General features: G+C 43.5%; 1 non-coding gene across 1 annotated transcript; it reads right to left on the bottom strand.

Annotated features, from left to right (window-relative positions):
- Window positions 1–482: 482 nt before the first annotated feature.
- LOC115855093 (U6 spliceosomal RNA) lies at window positions 483–589 on the bottom strand. Its single transcript, XR_004040281.1, has one exon. It is a non-coding gene; the product is annotated as a U6 spliceosomal RNA (small nuclear RNA).
- Window positions 590–19,823: the final 19,234 nt, after the last annotated feature.

The following is a 19,823-nucleotide window of genomic DNA, read 5'->3' as shown; positions in this document are numbered from 1 at the left end:
AGTTTGCCATCCCTCCTTCCTTCTGTCATTCCAGCCTACTTTTGTCCTGTGAGGGTCTCTGGAAGGATGGCGGGAGTCCTCTGGCCAGAACTGGTTCTGCTCTTGTCTTGTGACCACTAGCCTTTATCAGCAGCGCTGTCGCCCTGGGGAGAGAGCTATTCATAACTAGAATGCATGAACATGTTTTAAAATCAAAAGTTGCGTCAGCTCCTTAGGTTTGCCCTCCAGTCTCATGCCTGGGCGTACCTTAGCTGCTTGAAGATTATCAACAGCTATTTGCTTGAACAAGCATTTTGACTTGAAAAGGCATACAGAGAACAAAAACTCTAGACATCAAAATGCCATGTTGCAAAATGAATCAAGTATGGGGAAGGGGAATCTAATTTTGAATTAGATTACTGAATATACCAAAAAATATAGCTCTAATTACCTACTCTTTTCCTAGGGAGCAAAAGTTTTTTTCTTTTTTTTGGGCGGGGGTTAAAATTATGGACTGCTTCATGAATTTATGAGTCATCCTTGCGCAGGGGCCATGATAATCTTCTTTGTATCGTTCCAATTTTAGTATATGTGCTGCTGAAGTGAACACCAAACAATTTTTTTAAACAACTTTATTTGGGAATAATTTTGGATTTGCAGAAAGGTTGCAAAGATTGTACAGACTTTCTGTGTCCCCCTCACCTGGTTTTTCTCCCTCTGTCGACATCTAGCGCTGCCATGGTACTTTCACAAAACTAAGAACCTGATATTGGAACTTCGGTATTAAGTAAACTGCAGGATTTCACCCGATTTTCCAGGATCCCACTTGGGGGACAACACCACATTTTGTTCACACATCTGCTTAGTTTTTGCTGGGCTGTGACATTTTCTCAGTCTTTCATGACCTCGACCGCCGTGAGGGGGATGAGTGTGGATCCGATCTGGTTCATCTTATGTTTTCTTCATGGTGAGAATGGGATTATGGGTTTTGGAACAAATACCGAAAAGGTGAAGTCCCATTCTTGTCACTTTTACCAGGAGGTACATGACATCCAGGTGGCATCTCTGGTGATGGGACCCTTCCTCACTTGGCTGGGTGGTTGCAGTTCTCTTACTGCAAAGTTACTCTTTTGCCCTTCACGACTCTATTATTTGGAAACAGGGCATGATGTCTAGTGGTCTCGCAGGAATAGGGAGGGAGAGGGTGAAGCCCCACCTCCTGGAGGGGGGAGTGGTATTTGGAATTTTTCTATAAGGAAGAGCTGTCTCCTCTCTCCCATTTATTTGTTTATTCATTCCTTTATATCGGTTTGGATCATGTATATTTTTTTCAGACTTTGGGTCACACGCGAACTTAGTTTAAGAGGCCTAAGACTCAACCCCGTCCACTGGACAGAGCGCACAGTGCCCTGAAGTGAGCATGGGAGCCGTGGTGCACACACAGGGGTCCCCAGTGGGCCCAGTGATCCATCGGTGAGAGGGGACTCAGTCACAGCCTCTCCCCAGACGCCGCGTGCCGCGAGCCCCTATAGCCGCTGCTTTTATTACTTGCAGCTGTGTGGCTGTCCAGAGCTGCGTTCCTCAGGGAAATGCTCTCTGCCTTATTTCTGTTTCCTAAGAGCTCCTGGACACATGCCTAATAAAGAATCAGTCCCCTTGCTGTCCTTTTTATTGAGAAGTGAAGCATCGTATCCTTAGCTTTTATTCCAGAGGTAACAGGGAATTTGACAAACATAGTCCCGCAAATCCAGAAATATATCTGTTCTCCAAAAAAACACTAGCTTGTCAAATAATGGCTGAAGGGTTCAACTACACACGGGAAAAGTTTGAAATGAGTTGCTGTTGTTGCTGTTTTTTAATAATTGAAAGGACATAGGTTTGTTCGTATTTCAGGCTTTTTTCTTTTTTTCCCCCCATCTAAGAGGTTTTCATTTTATAACTTGAACTTTAGAATGTTGCCACATTCTAAAAGATTATATTTAGTGCTGACAATCAGAGACATTCATTAGGCCCTCAAAACCTGCTCTGTAAATGTCTGTTATGTGAGTCAGAACACACCGTTTCCCAGGCAGAGAGCCTAAGATTAAGTGCGCAATGATTGTGTTTAGGTACAGTTAGGCTGAGCAAAAGCTTTTTTGCTTTTGCTTATATATATGAAGCACCTGAAATGAAGAAATGGATTAAAGTACAGGCTCCACTGTGCTTCCCTCTGCAGGAGGGGAGGGAGCCCCCAGCAGAGCCTCCGGTTTCCCTGTCCTGTTCCCTCATCTACTATCTCATCTCCAAACCCACAGGCGACAGGAAAGACCACCCTGGAGCATGGGAGTGGGAGGGGTTTTGTCTGAATCCTGCCCACCTCTTATGACAGCAGAGCTTGGGCAAGTCACTTAAACATCTGAAAGACTCAGCCGCTCTATCTGTACAGTGGGGTCAGCAGTACCCCTCTGATAGGAACTTTTGTGGAGATTAAAAGAAATGATGTACAGTGCTTTGCAGGGGGCCTGGGACATAATATGGGCTAAACAAATGGCAGCTCAGATGAGTTTGGCAGAAACCCCAGCTGTCCCTGGATGTCAGTAAAGAATCATCCTGAGGGACTTCCCTGGTGGCACTGTGGTTAAGAATCCGCCTGCCAATGCAGGGGACACGGGTTCGAGCCTGGTCCAGGAAGATCCCACATGCCGCGGAGCAACTAAGCCCGTGCGCCACAACTACTGAGCCTGCGCTCTAGAGCCCGCGAGCCACAGTTACTGAGCCCACGAGCCGCAGCTACTGAAGTCTGCGTGGCTAGAGCCCGTGCTCCGCAATAAGAGAAGCCACCGCAATGTGAAGCCCGTGCACTGCAAGGAAGACCCAACGCAGCCATAAATAAATAAATAAACAAACAAACAAATGAAAGAATCATCGTGAGGGAATTCCCTGGCGGTCCAGTGGCTAGGACTCTGCGCTTTCACTGCCTTGGCCCGGGTTCAATCCCTGGTTGGGGAACTAAGATCCCGCAAGCCGTGTGCCAAAAAACAAACAAACAAACAAACAAACAAAAACCCAGAATATTCTTGGGCATCTATACATTGCAAAGAAGGAACACTCACAAGGTCAGTCAACAAACTCAGTACTCAATTAGCATAGTTTGCAGATTCGCAGCCTCAACTGAAGTATTCTATGCGGCAAAACGGAGTCTTCTGCTGTGAGTAAGCTGACTTCCTCTTATGAACTCTTCAATGTTAAAATGAAATTTACAGAAAAGGACAATAGCAAGAAAACTATGTCAGAGACTGTGGGGTCATATTTCAGATGATAAAGTCACGGCAGAGAAAACTCCAGGCTCCATCCCATGGCCCTTTTCTGAGGAGGAGGGTCTCTATTGCAAGAAGATATTAGAGGCCGGGGAGATGCATGGAGAGCCATCCAGGGAAGGGAGGGGGATTCAAGCGGAGAGCTGGTAGACCTGGAGATGCGATGAGAGGGGAAGAACACACTTGGGGAGAGGGAGAAAGAGAGCTTCAGGCCTGTGTATGCTTATGGGCTCACCGAATGCTGTAATTCTAATTTCCTTTAAATCAGAAGAGAAAAATAAATAGAAAAGTAATTACTGTAATACACACTAATAAACACAGACTGATTATATTAGCATATATACCAGCACAGCTGTAAAATGTATTAATGTGTCTATTACTACAGGGCCTTCCTGGTGACCCCCGTGTGGTTCCCTGACTTCAAATGTATCAATGTTAATTTCCTGAGGGAGACAAGTTTTCTGCTGTTACATAGGAAGATATCCTTGTTCTTAGGATACAGGCTGAAGTATTTAGATGTGAACTATTGCAATGTCTGGAGTAAATGATCAGGGAGACAAAGAGATATTAGTGAACCTAGATGATGGGTATCTTAGTTTACATCATGTTGAAATTTCTGTAGGATGGAATTTTCAAAATTAAACTCGAAGAAAATAAAATGAGAAGATTTGGAGAAAAAAAAAAAAGAAATTTTCAGAGTTGTGTGGAATGCTGTGAGAGGTAACACTGCTCAAGAGAGCTGCAGTCTCCTCCTGCTTGACTCTTCAATGCTTTTGGAGTTGAGTATATGGAGTTTCTTTTCAGAGCAGCCATTGGTATTAAAGCAAGAGCAGTGTCACTCTAAAAGGCTCTAGTTCATTTGGGTTGTGGCCACACTGAGCTGTCTACCAAAAGCAAGGTGGATACTAACTGGGGCACCTGGACCAGGAGTTATGCTCCAGACCAGGCAGGGTCTGAACATCATGTCGAGGGTGATGACTATGTTGCCTGAAGAACTGCTTCTTGGAACCCCTAGGATATGGAACTGTAGGGTGAAGGGGCCTCCTGGCCCGGGGGAAAGACAAAATGGAAGCCTTTGGATCTTTGGAAGAAGACGCCCCAGATGATAACATTCCATGCAATGCAAAGGGAAGGAAGTGCTTTCTGAAAAGGAAGGGACCTGTACCCTAACTGCTGTTCCCTGAGATCTGAAGTCAGGCAACCATACTGGGGTCACCAGGAAGGCCCTGTAGTAATAGACACCAAGAGAGCAGAGGACAACTAAGCTGAAGGTCCTGGCTCAGGATCAGGGCTTAAGGCTTTGAGGGTGAGGGCTGGCTTCAGATTGGATGCCACTGAGTCTTATGTTCCGAGGGTCTAGCTACCCTGGTGTGGTACGGGCGTTTGCAGAAACAATGCTGAGCACCTGAGGGCTCCCCCCGGGTTGGGACACACAGTTTTGAGGGCACTAGCCTGCTGTGGCCCCTTTGCCTGGCAAAGCAATAAAGCTATTCTTTTCTACGTCACCCAAAACTCTGTCTGTGAGATGTAATTTGGTGTCAGGGTCAGAAGCTCTATCCAGCTTCACCACCCTCCCGGCACAGAGATGCATTCTTGTTTGCCAACCTGGAAGCTCCCTGAACCCCTTCCATGAGAGTTTTTATGGAGGTTCCATTACGTAGACATGATTGATTAAGTCATTGGCCAATGGGGATTGAGCTCGATCTCCAGCCCCTCTCCCCTCCTCAGAGGAAGTGGAGGAGGGGTGGGGTTGAAAGTTCCAACCCCCTAATCCTGAGGTTGGTTCCCTTGGCAACCAGCTTCCATCCTTAGGGGCTTTGCACAAGTTTATTAACATAAATTCAAGTGCGGTTGAAGGGGCTTGCTGTGGATAACGTAAGATGTTTGTCAACGTCATTGCCCTATTCCTGAACTATTTCAGAAACTGGGGACGAAAACCAAAATCAAAACAAAAGATGTTCCTGTCTCTGTTACCACTTAGGAAACAACAAGGGTTTTAGGAGCTCTGGCCAGGAGGTGGGGATGAAGACTGAAATACATGTTTCTTATTATCTCACAATATCACATGTGAGATATTCTAACATATAGGTACTGTTTGAAAGACAGTAATAAAGGACACATATATCTACCCCCAAATTTATAAACAGAACAGTGCCAGTACTTTATAATAATGTTTCTTGAGCACTGTTTTATAATTATTTCCCAAATTTTCTCAAAAGTAATTGCTGTCCCAAATTTTGTTTATCATTAACTTTCCTTGTTTTACATTTTTACCACATACCACATACGTATATGTATATAGGCATTAGAGACAATAGTTGGATTTTTTGAAAATTTATAGAAATGGGATCTTAATACCCTATGTGTTTTTATGTGAATTACTCTTTTTTCCTCAGCATAATATTTTTAGATCCATCACATGGATGTTTATGGCTACATCTGGTTCATTATCACATTCAATTTTTTTTATATTAATATAACTTTTTCCTTGCATCCAGTTTCTTGCAGTGATGCCTAACACTAGGACCATTCTTCCATATGTGTTCTATTAGACAAGTGCAAGGGTTTCTTTAAGGAACATAACTGGGGGTAGAGTTGCTGATTATCGCATGTTTTCATGTTCAAATTTACTAAGTCATGTCAGAGGATTTTCAAAATGATTGCATCAATTTACACTCTGATAGCAGCGCTTATAAGTTCCTGTTACCCGACGACCTAGCCAAACTTTGTTGTTTTAAATTTATGCCGTGTGGCTGAAGTATAACGGTATTTCAGGGTGGTTTTAATTTGGTTCCTAATGCGACTGAGATTTTGTTGATGAACATTTTGGGAAGTGCCCGTTAATGTGCTTTTCTAAGTTTTCAGTTGGGTTGTTTATTGTTTCCTTATTAATTTGTAGAGTTCATACATTCTGGACATTGATCTTCTGACAATCGTAAGTCTTAAAAATACCACTTTTTCTCCAGTTCGCGCCTTGTTGCCGTGTGCCGTCCTTGTTGCCGTGTCTTTTTAAACAAACAGAGACCTTAATTCACATTTAATTAAGATCATATTTAATTCTTAAATCTTAAGAATTCTTAAATCACATTTAAATCTTAATAAAAGATTCACATTTAATTAATTAAGATTTAATTAATTCACATCTTAATTCCTTTAAGAGGTTCTTAAAACCCTCTAAGATCTAGGTTATACAGAGATTCTCTTAAATTTTTCTCTTAATAGATAACAAGTGCCTCAGTACCATTTAATGAATATTATTTCCTTTCTTAACTGTGACAACAGCTCTGCAGATATCAAAGTTCAACATATGTGCACATCTATTTCTGGCCTTTCTCTTCTCTTCTGTTGGCTTTATACATCCATGCACCAGCATCGCACTATCTTGATTACTAGCTATTGATCTCTAGAAGGTCAAACCTTTCTACCCCTGCTATCACCTCATGTTTCCCATGAAAGAATAGGTTGGCTATTTGGGGTCCCTGCTTTTCCATAAAATAGAATCGACTTATCAAGTTTCATGCAAAATCCTACTGAGATTATGCTTGGAAAGTTCCTTGATTCAGTTTATCATTTTGGGGAGAATTAACATCTTTACAATATTGAGTCTTCCCATCAGTGACAATGAAATGTCTTCAAATGTCTTTCAAGAAAGGTATATACTTTATTTTCATAAAGGACTTGAACATCTTTTGCTGGATTTATTCCCAGATATGAATCTTTCGATGATCTTTAAGCCAGCAGTCCCCAACTTTTTGGCACCAGGGACCGGTTTTGTGGAAGACAATTTTTCAGCGGATGGGGCTGGGGGTGGGGGGTGGTTCAGGTGGTTATGCGGGTGACGGGGAGCCGCGGGTGACGGGGAGCTGCGGAGGATGGGGAGCCGCGGGTGACGGGGAGCCGCAGATGAGGGGGAGCCGCGGGTGACGGGGAGCCGCAGGTGACGGGGAGCCGCGGGTGACGGGGAGCCGCGAATGACGGGGAGCCGCGGGTGACGGGGAGCCGCGGATGACGGGGAGCTGCAAATGAAGCTTTGTTTGCTCACCTGCTGCTCACCTCCTGCTGTGCAGCCTGGTCCACGGCCGGGGGTTGGGGACCCCTGTTTTAAACGATATCTTTTGCAATGTTGCATTTTCTAAGTGCTCTTAGATCGCCATCTTTGAGCATTCCTGTGCTTTTATGTTTAGAATTGCTCCCAGTGAGAAATGTGTTCTGCCAGCACGTGGAGCCACTACCAACCTGGGGCCACTTTACATTCGATTTTCAGTTTGGGGACTTTCAGGTAACACAGGCAGCCGGGATTCTGGTTGCCAATTGTGCACCTGCTGGCTTGTGATTCAAAGACTTCTCCACCTCTCCCCAGAGTCCCAAGGCAGCACGTGGTAGATCTGATCAGACGTCCTGGGCTTTGCCTGGGTGCCCACCCAAGGATGCTTCTTACAGACCAGGTTGGGCCACCAAACTCAGGCAGATGTCCTCAGACGAACACAGTTCCCGCCCTACCCAGCCATGTGCAATCCTGCCTCTGGTTTATATTGTTTGCCTTCCTTTACCCTCAGCTCTACCAAGTTTTAAAAAGATAATATTTTTTAAGTTTTAATTAAATTAAGCATTTTTAGGCATTTTATCCTAGGAAGAGTTTTTCTGTCCATCTACTCTGCCATACTGCCAGAAATAGAAGTTACTCCCCACCTCCTTCTTTTTACTTAGAAAAGAAAAAGGAATTGATTAGTTGGCATAATTTTCTTAATGAATTCCTGTTGATTCCACGTTCTCTTTAACTGCTCACAACAGTTTTGTTTGATTATCATTTGAAACGTTGTATGCTAAAGTCATCAACCTATCCTTTCCATTTCTATGCTTTTCCCCTTAAAAATGGAGACGTGCTTTCTTCCGGTCCTGGAATCTCCCCAAGGATTCATGCTTTTCAAATAATTCCCCAGGGTGACTCTGATGTCACAGCTGCCATCTCTTACAATATCCTCCACATAATTTATTTGAGTCTGGAAATTGGAAATCCGACAATCCTCTCATTATCTTCTCAGATAATCTGAGTATTTCCCTCTACTTTTCCACTTTGCACCCTGGTATTAGGGCTCAGGGCGAGCCTGAGGAAGTATAGTGAGGACTGAAGTGCGAGCAGCATTTCAGATCCAGGACAGGTATATATGACCACCCAGAGTTCCAGATTCTAGGACAAACCCTAGGTGATCTTTCATGCAGAAGCCCCGAGAGAGTAGGGTCTGGGGATCTGCATCGTAACAGACTCCCCGTGTGTTCCTTAGAGCACGAAGCTTGAAGACCCCTGTTTTAAAAAGATAAATACAGAAATTCCAGGGATAGTAAAATTGAAGGAAAATTTGCCTGCATCTCTGAAAGGACTCCATCTCCCCGTGGACAGCTCTGCAGCTCTCCACACTTTCTTGTCTTTTAGGGCAAGAGAGAGATGTGAGGGAGAGAGAGAGAGAGAGAGAGAGAGAGAATACCACGCGTCGGGTCAAGTACTTTACCCAAATCACAGGGCTAGTATCACAGTAAGAAAACGGTTTGATTCTCTCCACCACACTTCTATCCCTGTTCCTGACATTCTGAGGTAGCACAAAACCTTATAAGCCTTTTTTTTTTTTTTTTTTTTTCTAATCAAACTGTATTTTTTTCTTTCAGCTGAGAGACAAATTTCTTCTGATACTACCAAAACTCTCCACTAGGCCGTGGAGGTTTACGCATCTAAAATACCTCTCTTCAAGCTTTTTTTTTTTTTTCCTATTCTTTTTCTCCTTTGGGCAGAAATACTGAAGTAATGATAGGAAAATTGGTAAAAGTGGGCCTTTTCAAATGACGCTTGAAATGGACAGTGACACCTCTAACCAGCAAAGGAGTCCTGTCTGGAAAACTAACTCATGCAGCCTCTCACACCCCCGTTGCTTCACCTGGGCCCAAGTAGGCACTGCCCCTTGTTGGCTTCACCTGAAGCAACTGGAACTAAATTCTTCATCACCCACTCAGAGTTTTAAAGCATTCCTTTTGGAAGATTCCTAACGCTTGTATTAGAAAAATGAAATGTCTCACAGCTATTCATTATTACTCAGTTGAATTCACATTTAAGCTCTTTTGATATGGAGGGTTTTCTAGTAACACGCCAAAGGACGCTACTATATTAAATGAAACAAATTCTGTTACACAGGCCAAGATACACATGGGACCCAGAACACAACAGAATAATGGGAGGAGCTAGATTTTAACCTAAGGCCATAATGTCATCATGTATATTTCATTTCAAGTGGCTTTCTCATCTTTCACCGCAGGAATTCATATCCTTGGTGGGCAGCACCATAAATTTCTTCTCATTAATATTTTATTTTCTTTCTAATTTAATAGAAACTAAGACATTTTAGGCCAAATTGATTTGAGTTAATATAATTTTTAAATGAAATGTATATTATTATACATTTATAATGCATAAATTATTAAATTTATAAAATATTGTGCAGTGCTGCAATATTAAAGCAACAGATGTGACGATCCCCTTATTATTCAAAACAATTGTGTCTTTGGGTTTCGCCCCTAGTTTATAATAAAGGCTGATAAACATCTGGTAGGGTTTTTTCTTCTATTAAGTGACTTGCTTCTCTGTTCCGTTTCGTATTGGTTTTACCATAATATGTTGGGATTAAATAGATCAAGATTCATTATATTTGTGCTTTAACTTTATTAAAGCATTAATGTTCTACATAGATCTTCTTGTGTTCTTTTGTAAAATTAGCTACCATGTATAATTGTGTTGTCCTTGTTATTATTTCCTTAATAGACTTACTTTATGCCTTTATCACTGAGATGTTCTCTTTCTTTTTTCTGTACAAAATACTCAGAAAATAAGTGGAATCCTTTCAGTTATGCCACTTTTGGGGGTAAATTCAACTCCTGTGTTTTTATTTGGATCTGTTAAATTTATTTTTTAATCTATATTTTGTTTTTTAATTAATTTTTGTTGCAGTATAGTTGATTTACAATGTTGCATTCGTTTCTGCTGTACAGCAAAGGGAATCAGTTATACATATACATATATCCACTGTTTTAGATTCTATTCTCATACAGTTCATTACAGAGTATTGAGTAGAGTTCCCTGTGCTCTACAGTAGGTTCTTATTAATTATCTATTTCAAATGTAGTAGTGCATATATGCCAATCCACTCTCCCAACTTATCCCTACCCCACCCCCTTTTCCTCTTGGTAAGCATAAGTTGGTTTCCTACATCTGTGGCTCTATTTCCGTTTTGTAAATAGGTTCATTTGTACCATTTTTTAAAAATTCCACATATAAGCGATATCATAGGATATTTGTCTTTCTCTGCCTGACTTACTTCACTCAGTATGACGATCTCTACATCCATCCATGTTGCTGAAAATGGCATTATTTCATTCTTTTTTATGGCTGAGTAATATTCCATTGTATTATGTACCACATCTTCTTCATCCACTCCTCCATCGATGGACATTTACGTTGCTTCCATGTCCAACCTGAATGCACGCAATCTCGTCTGATCTCGGAAGCGAAGCAGGGTCGGGCCTGGTTAGTACTTGGATGGATCTGTTAACTTTAATTGCTTGGTTTTAAAGACACTGACTTGACTCCCATTGTACTAAAATCTTAGGCCAGAGTAGAATCAAAGAGAAGCTTAAATTTCCAAGAAGTCCATGCTTTAAGAGGAAACCTACTAGTTGAATCCCCACGTCCAGTCCCCAAATCTTATCAGAGGTTACTTCAGTTACATCCTTCCACCTCTGGGTCTTCATTGCTGTGCGTGGGCTTTTTCTAGTTGCGGCGAGAGGGAACTACCCTTCGTTGTGGTGCCCAGACTTCTCATTGCCGTGGCTTCTCTTATTGCGGAGCACGGGCTCTAGGCACGTGGGCTTCAGTAGTTGTGGCACGCAGGCTTAGTAGTTGTGGCGCACGGGCTTAGTTGCTCCAAGGCATGTGGGATCTTCCTGAACCGGGGCTTGAACCTGTGTGCCCTGTATTGGCAGGCGGATTCTTAACCACTGCACCACAGGGAAGCCCAGTGTGCTTGATGTTATGAAATGACTTAGGATAAGGTTTGGACATTATCCTGGGAAAAGTGAAATTCGAGCAGGCTTCTAAGCAGCAGAAGGTCAGGAAGAGGATGAATGTCAGGCTTTCAACTTGGTGATTTCAGGGCCCGGGAGATCCCCTGGGAAGGCTGGTGCTACTGCAGTAGCTCAGGGGTGCCGTCCTGAGCTTGAATACGAGTACAGGGAGTCAGAACTGGAAGAAGGAAGGAAAATGGAGCATTGCAAGTGTGGTCAACTGTTTGGACTCTTAATGTCAAGTCTAAGAAATGGAGAGAAAAATTGCCTCTTCATCTGATTCTTCTCCCTTTACCACTTGGATCCCCATTCTTGATCCCCTTTGTAAGAGCAACAAAAATTGACACTTGTATGGTGTTTACTTATTTTGATATACTTTCAAAAACATTTTGAGGAAACACAACAATTATTATTTCCCTCGATTTTTAATGATAAAACAATGAGATTCACAGAAATTTAGGGATTCATCCCAAGAACTGTAGCCAGTCAGTAGCTGAGTTGGGATAAGACACAGGTCTTCTTATTCTGTGTGTTTTGTTGTTCTTGTTGTTTTAACTTCGTGACAGAGCGTTCCATGATGAGTTAGGACAGAAGCCTAGGCGTGATTCAACCACATGTTGGCAAAAGTCACAGGCTGATCTATGGAAGAGCTCTGCGTGGCGAGCCCAGCAGGGGAGGATGATGGGGATGACACAAGACAACATACAGGGACAGAATATGACACATAGGTAACCCTTAACTTCTGTTTTCCCAGGAAGAGGTCAAGTCCCCATCAAAATCAGCATCTGCTCTCCATACCATGGCAAAGAGACTCTGGGAACTTCAAAGCTAACAATGTCAAGACTCCAAAGGGAGTTTTATATCCTGTGTGCTCGAGGAGTCTAACCATCTTCTTATTTAGATTATACTGAGAAAAACTCTCCTTTAATCAATTACTTTTGTGTTACTCTTTGCATGTTAATCACCAGCCTTCACCAGTGGTAACAATCACAGATACAATCCGTGCCCGAGTGGAAAATTGTAGCCCTTGAGGTTATCGTGTCATTGCTGGAGTCCAAAGGCAGGCTTGCTGGAGGGCCAGGCTCGAACCCTGAGAGGCGAGGCGTTTCCACCTCATTATCTTGAGCAGCAGGGATTCTAAATTCTCTCTTAAAAAATAGGTCAGTGTTGGGGGCATAGGAGGGCACTAAATCTAGAACCATCTGGCTGATGATAAGGAAAAATAGCTGTTATCATTGAAGGCACAGCACCAAACGTGCGTAATTAATAATTTTGACGCGTCGGCATTTATACACAATGAAATATCTAGCAGTGATGAGTTTTGAAATTTTATTTTTATGAGTTTTGAAATTTTATTTTATAACTTACATGCAGTAAAATTTACCTTGTTTTAAATTTGGGTTAATGAAATGCCTGAATAAGAATGTTTTGCATAAATAAAGAGCTTTCTTTAAATTCTCAAGTGTAAGTGGTAATATAGACAGTAACTAAAAGGTTGTTTCCAAGTAGAAATCCAGATAAAATAGACTTCCTTGGGAAGGAACAGGGTTGTTATAGCAGAAATGTAAAAAGAAAGGGTCAATAGCCGTGTCAAATACAACATATATCAGAGATATTTGAAATTACAAGAGAGTCTCCTCTTAGGGAAAAGGAGGGTAAGGGTTCATGTTAATCAAAAGATAATCCCCCAAAGAAGCAGGTGTAACACAGAGACAGAAACAGATGACTGTAAAGAGTATAAATAGAGACCCAGGCGATTCTGGAGGACGGGATTAGGGCTGGCATGTTTGGAAGGGCGGAGGAATGAAAGGGACAAGAGGAGAGAGGCCCAGGGACTCATAGGCCAAGAGGGATTCTGGTAGCAGACACTGCACAGCTCTGCGCAAGTGACATCATCTGAGGCCAGCACCCGGCGTGAACACTAGGGCAACACACACACACAAAACAGCCATATCTTCTCTTAGTCTGCTTGAGCTGCCAAAAAAATTACCACAGACTGGGTGTCTTAAGCTACAGACATTTACATCTCACAGTTCTGGAGGCTAGAATTCCAAGATCAAGTTTCCAGCCAATTCGATCCTTGGTGAGAGCTCTCTTCCTGCTTGTAGATGGCTTCTTTCTCACCAAGTCCTCACACAGGGCATGTGGACAGGGGACGGGGCTGGGGAGCAAGCCCTCTGGTTTCTCTTCTTTTTTTTTTTTTTGCAGTACGCGGGCCTCTCACTGCTGTGGCCTCTCCCGTTGCGGAGCACAGGCTCCGGACGCGCAGGCTCAGCGGCCATGGCTCACGGGCCCAGCCGCTCCGCGGCATGTGGGATCTTCCCGGACTGGGGCACAAACCCGTGTCCCCTGCATCGGCAGGCGGACTCTCAACCACTGCGCCACCAGGAAAGCCTGGTTTCTCTTGTTATAAGGATACTAATCCTACTGGATCAAGGCCTGCTATGGATTGAACTGTGTTCCCTCCAAAATACATATGTTGAAGCCCCTAAACCTCCGCCCATACAGTGGGACTGCATTTAATCCAATTGGGCTGGTGCCCCCATAAGAAGAGTAGAAGATGCCACAGTGCCCCCTCCCCCTCTCCCTCTCTCTCTCTCTCTCTCTCTCATTCTCTCTCTCTTTCTGCCATGTGAGGACATAGAAGAAGACAGCTGTCTTATGAGCCAGGAAGAGAGTGTCACCAGAAACTATATCAGCCAGCACCTTGACCTTGGACTTCCCGGACTCCAGAACAGTGAGAAATAAACGTCTGTTGTCTAAGCCGCACAGTCTGTGGTATTTGTTACAGCGGCCTGAGCTGACTACTACAGAGCCTCATCCTTATAACATCATCTAACCTCCATTACCTCCTTCTAGGCCCCATCTCCAAATATAGTTGCACTGAAGGTTAGGTCTTCAACATGTGAATTTGGGGGACACACACACTCAGTCCATCACAATAGCTGTTTCAGTGGGTCCACATTTGCCTGCCTTCGACCTCTGCCAGGAACGTGCTTCACAGACCCCTGGAGAGGACATGCCAGCTGCACAGGCCTGCACCTGCCCTGCCTGCCTGCCTCCGCCCACACACTAGGCTCAGCCCATCCTAAATCACTTCACTCCAGGAGCTCCAGCTTCAATGGCAAATGACACAAATAAACTCCCTTCACATGGAGGGAGGAGCTCTGGGCTCCCCAATCAAGTGGTGTTGGTGGTGGTATACAGGGAAAGTTCCCTCATGCATTCTTATGTTATTTAACTGCACCAAGCTGAGATTTCCTTCTACCATTGAAAAAGCGATAAGAGATAAAACCCATCCTCTCTTTGAGACAGCTCCTTATATACCCCCTACATTGTCATTCTAGAAAAGTCTGTCGAGTTGGATTGCCCAAATTCCAGTTTAGCATCTTCTAGATACTTAAATCCATGAAAGAGGGTCCAAATGAACGAGATTAATTTTCTTCTCAAAATCCCAGGAAAATAGTGGGTGGAAAATGAGTTACACAGAACCACACTCTGCTAGTCAAGGAGGGTGATGTGATTACTACAGCGCCATTCTATGATCTATTACTTGAAACCAATGCTTAATTACCAGTAGTAATGGAAATAACTAATGAGACATGAGTAACTGGAGCTGCACATTCTTCCAAATATTAATTTAGCCATAGATTTCCATATCTGTCCCCATTAAAACTTTCAGGGATGTACATCCATTTCCCTGCTTCAGCTCTTTGTGTGAGACGAGCGCAAATAGTGACATGGACAAAAACAGGTTGAAAAATTGGTCTGAAAAATCCATAAAGATCATAACCGGCCCCTCGTTGTCTGAGAATTAACTACAGGCACACTTCTCTCTAATATTGGGGACACCGCATATTGTAAAGGCGTAAAAGGAATTTGAATGAGAATGTTGAGTTTGGCGCAACCTGAATCAGAATGAATGACGTTGCATTGCTCTCCTCTTGAGTCCGTAAGGGTCTCTCAAGCTTTCTTTGTATCGTCCCCGGCGAGAGCAGCATGAGTTTTGGAAGGATCTTTTTGTGCTTCAGACTTCAGTGTCTTAGGTTTTGCTGAAACTTTGCATCCTAAGAGTGAGGATATGACGCTAAGGACTGAAATGGGACATCGATGGCCACTTCACTGGCCACACACTCGTGAACATATGAAGGGATCATCTATTGTTTCATTTCGGTTCAAAGAACTGCCTCTCAGTTCTCAACTCTTTCTGTCTAAGAGGGGCGTACTCTGCTACTCGCCTCACTCCCTTTCCCCCACATCGTGCAGGTTGACATAAAGAGGAGAGACACAGACTGAAGGCAGGATGAGGGGCTTGGAAGCAACAGGTAGCTAAGGAGACAGTGGCGGGGTGGGGTAGGCTGCGGGAGCAGTGGGGGCACTGAGAGCAGAGGGAAGAAGCACCTGAGAAAAGCTCTGGACGAAATAAGACATGGCGACCAAAGAGCAAAGGAGAGGAGGAATCAAAGACAGTTCCAATATCTCCACCCGGAAGATGGGAATTCTGTTCTTACTCTAGGGAAAAATTTCTGAAAAATGTACCCCAAATATTTCCAAGTTCCAGAGGACACTGGAACAGTAGAGTGGATTGAGCAGAAAATGGTGTTGATACAAGTTACAAGGTTGGTAAATGTTATAGGAGACAAATATAATTAAGAAATGGGGGGGTCACCTCTTTTTCACTCTTCTGTTATAAAGATTATGACCAGGTCCAGCCATGTAAGGGGAAGTTTACCAGCATAAAGTGAAGCATATTTTGCTGAAGGATGGGAGATAAAATGATCCCTTCTGTTTCTTACTCTTACTCCCATGATATAGTAAGGAAAATAAAATAAGAATTTTGAATCTGGGAAGGCATTTTTGAAACAATTCTATAATAAAGAAAAAACTAACTTAGGTCAGTCTCTTCCTTTCATTCTTATGAAAATTTTATTTCAGAGAAAATAAAGCATTGTATGATCTAATCGTTGACATGCTGATTGTATAAATTAATGTGAGCTAAAATTTTGAAATTCTATAGGAAACAATTCTACATAATTATAACTGATTGTGTTCATTATTGGGAGAAGTTTATGTCAATAAATTTAATGAAATAATAACAGTAAGCTCCCCAAATGATATACAGTGTTTCTCAGACACAAATCATTAAGTGTGGCAAAGGAAGGCATTACTGGGTGAGAGTTCTAGAATAGAAAATCAAACTTAATTATATGAGATGGTAAATTGCTACTGAGTTACTGGCCGTTCTCCCTGACGTCTGCCAACATGACTCTGCCCCCTGATCCCTTGCCATCAATTAATATTTAAGCAACTGCTTAAGATGAACAATCACAGCATGAGTTAACTTAATTTTGCCTGTGGTTGAAGCATAATTTGCTGTTCTCCATTACTGTAAAAGCCATAAAACCACATTAGAAATATCATATTAAGAGGTGGACACAGCAACACTGAGATGGACCTCAGCCCCACTGCTGCAATTCTTTACACGTAGGATGGAGTTGGTGTTTTGTCAACTGTGATCTTAGAAGCCCTAACCTGTTCATGTCACACTATTTTATTTTTGTTATAAATTCATCCTTCTTATCATGTTTCTGCTCCTGTCTTTTCTACTAGAGAGTGAGTCTCAGCATGTTCAGAAAGTGTTCGTCTTGTTTATGGCTGTATTTCCAGTGTCCAGAGCAGCACCTGGTCATAACAGAAATAAATGCTGTCGATGAAAAAAACGAAGCTGTGAAAGGGAGCTAAAATAATCAGTCTAACAAGGGTCCAAAGAGAATTACAGCTTACAGGTTCATAGTGAAACTCTTAGATCATATAGTTGGCCCACTCCTCTGAGGGATGGGTTGGAAGCCCAGCCTTTGGATTTCAAAGAGATTGAAAGTACGACTCATCGAACGGGAATAGGTGAGGCCCTGATGTCAAAGCACGCTCCTGCATTGCCTGGTCTCCAGCCCCTGGCACCGCACTACGCTCATATCCACGAGTAAAATACTTAGACCCATTTTTATGAATTTCAAGATGGAGCCTGTCTCACTGGACCCAGCTGATTGCCATTCCACTGCAGTCATCAGAGGCATGTAAGAGAACTCCAGATTCTTTAGTTTATGAACTTAAACCTACTGAAAGCTAACTGTCTCACTTTAAATGTTAGACCTATTCATTCTCTAATATGATTTTTCCACACTTTTCAAAAGTTATTAGCTATACTTCACAAAGTAAGTATAAATCCCCAATGTTGGGTTTACCTAGAGTGTCAGCTAAAATATTTTATGTTGGGTTTACCTAGATGTCAGCTAAAATATTTTATGTTGGGTTTACCTAGAATGTCAGCTAAAATATTTTACAAGCTACATGGAGCCAGAGGACAGCTCACTTTTTTTCTGAAAAACAATTTGCACTTTCAGTCTGACGTTTAAAAAAAAAAAATCCCTGTACACCAAAATGCACAGTTGTAGGAGATTCACTACAGAGGTGAATAGTCTTGGGATTTTTACTTGTAACAAAAAAGACCTTGCAAGAGTTTCACCCAGGATGGGCCCAGAGGACAGGCATTATTCTATAATCTGTTTCACAAATATTTACTTAGCTCCTAATGTGACCTAAAGGTACAGGGCAAACAACCTGGACCTGGACTCTTTCTGTCTTCCAGTCAAGACGACAGAGAGATTTTGAAAAGGCAAGTTCAGTGATATGAGAGCAATAATAAAGAAGTGAAAATACAGGGTGAGATGGTCCGCGAAGCAGGGGAACTTAAGACCTTCCTGAGGAAAAGACGCAAACTGAATGAGTTGATCAGACAGAGGAAAGGCAGGCAGAAAGAAAACGGTCCTTAGGGTCCTCGGATAGCCTTCAGTAGCTGAGTCTGTCTATGACGGCTCTCATGAGAATTTGGAGGAAGGAAACTTGATGATCGCAGCTAGGGTCAGACGTTCACCTTTAGTCCAGTCACGCCCATGGAAACGGTCTTCAAGGCCTATCTGGCTCAGGAAACGTTCTTCTCTTATACGAAATGCCAGTTCTTGCAGGAGGTGATACTAGCTCCCAAGGATGCTGATGCCATTGTGGGGCGAGGGCCCCAGCACCACGTCCCTGGTTTGACTATTGTAGAGGCGGCGCCCGTGGGACTCGGCAGACAGTCGTATCATGACTGAGACTGATTCCAGTGGAAGAATACAAAGCAACACCATCAAAGGGAAATGCACCTGGGTTGAGTCAGGGGGAGACCAGGTGCGGCGTCCTCTCCCAGCGGGGTCACACAGGCTGCTCTACGCGCGCTGCAATCAGAACTGAAGCGTGACAGCTTGTGTGAAACCCTGCCAACCAGGGAGGCTCATCAGAGACTCAGGCCCAGGGCCTTTATCGGGGGAGAATCGTGGATTCTCCCCTGCTTAGAATACCCCCAAATCAGGACTCCCAGAAGGAAAGGGAGTGTTCAGCATAAACCACGGTTTTGGGTAAACAGTTCAGTGGTTCTCACTGAGCCTCCCCTGTTGTCATTTAGGGAATGATGGCAACACTCCGGATACCCAGGGTCCCAGACACCAGGCCAAGGACCAGCTTTGCCAGTGGGTCTTTCAAAGGATTGTGGGCAAGCTTGCTAGGTTAACTCGCTCTCACACACAGGGTCTCAGCAAACGCCCTCACTCTATCCCCAAGAGGAAAAAGACCGCGTCTGTGTCCACACTCTAGGGTGCCGCTCCTATTTAAGTGATATTTGTGATGAACATGCATTTGCCATTTACTGAGCATTGGGTTCTGTACCTTAAACACGGTTCATTTTCCGTGAGTATCGAGGGTTTTGTGTAGCATAAACCATCCTTGTAGAGCTACCATTTATCCAGACAGTTGTAGATTTGTCTGCTCGCACAGGCCAGGTCCACTCCCAAGAGAAGACGAGCTGACCCTGAGTACTCCAAGCCCAGAGGATGGAGCGGGGGCTTCTCTCTATGTCCCGCGATGCCTCTTATAACTCAGGTGGTCCCTTGTCTCTCCACTTTCCTCCTCCTCCACTCACCTTTATTGTCTTATCCTCACTTCATTGCTCAGCCCTCTCCCCCAGGGTCTCAGCTCCAGCCCAACAGGGCTCTGGAAAGTCTTCACGTCGCTTTGACTGTGGAGATAGATGCATGAATTCTCAGCACATCCTTCACATTCTCCAGCACAGCAGATCCCAGATATGAACAAGTAGAAGCCTTTGTTCTTCTCCTAGCATAACTCCAATGCTTAATTTGCCAACGAAGCCACTCCTTCTGCATTCTGTATCCCAAAGACTCCCTTCTCGCTAGAGAAGGGAAAGAAAAAGAGGTGAGTGGCGCAGAAAATTCCTTCCTGCCACCTCTATGTCTTCCCACTTCTAAGGCGCCCACCGTGCCTACTCTGTCTGCTCTTTGCTCAGAGCGTAGCCCCTACTGACTCTGTGAGGCCCGTCCGCATGGGATTGTGTGGAGA

The sequence above is a fragment of the Globicephala melas genome, chromosome 17, assembly GCF_963455315.2.
Source record: "Globicephala melas chromosome 17, mGloMel1.2, whole genome shotgun sequence".
Taxonomy (NCBI): Eukaryota; Metazoa; Chordata; class Mammalia; order Artiodactyla; family Delphinidae; genus Globicephala; species Globicephala melas.
Note: the sequence above shows the minus strand (reverse complement) of the source record. Positions and strands in the feature narration are given on the sequence as shown.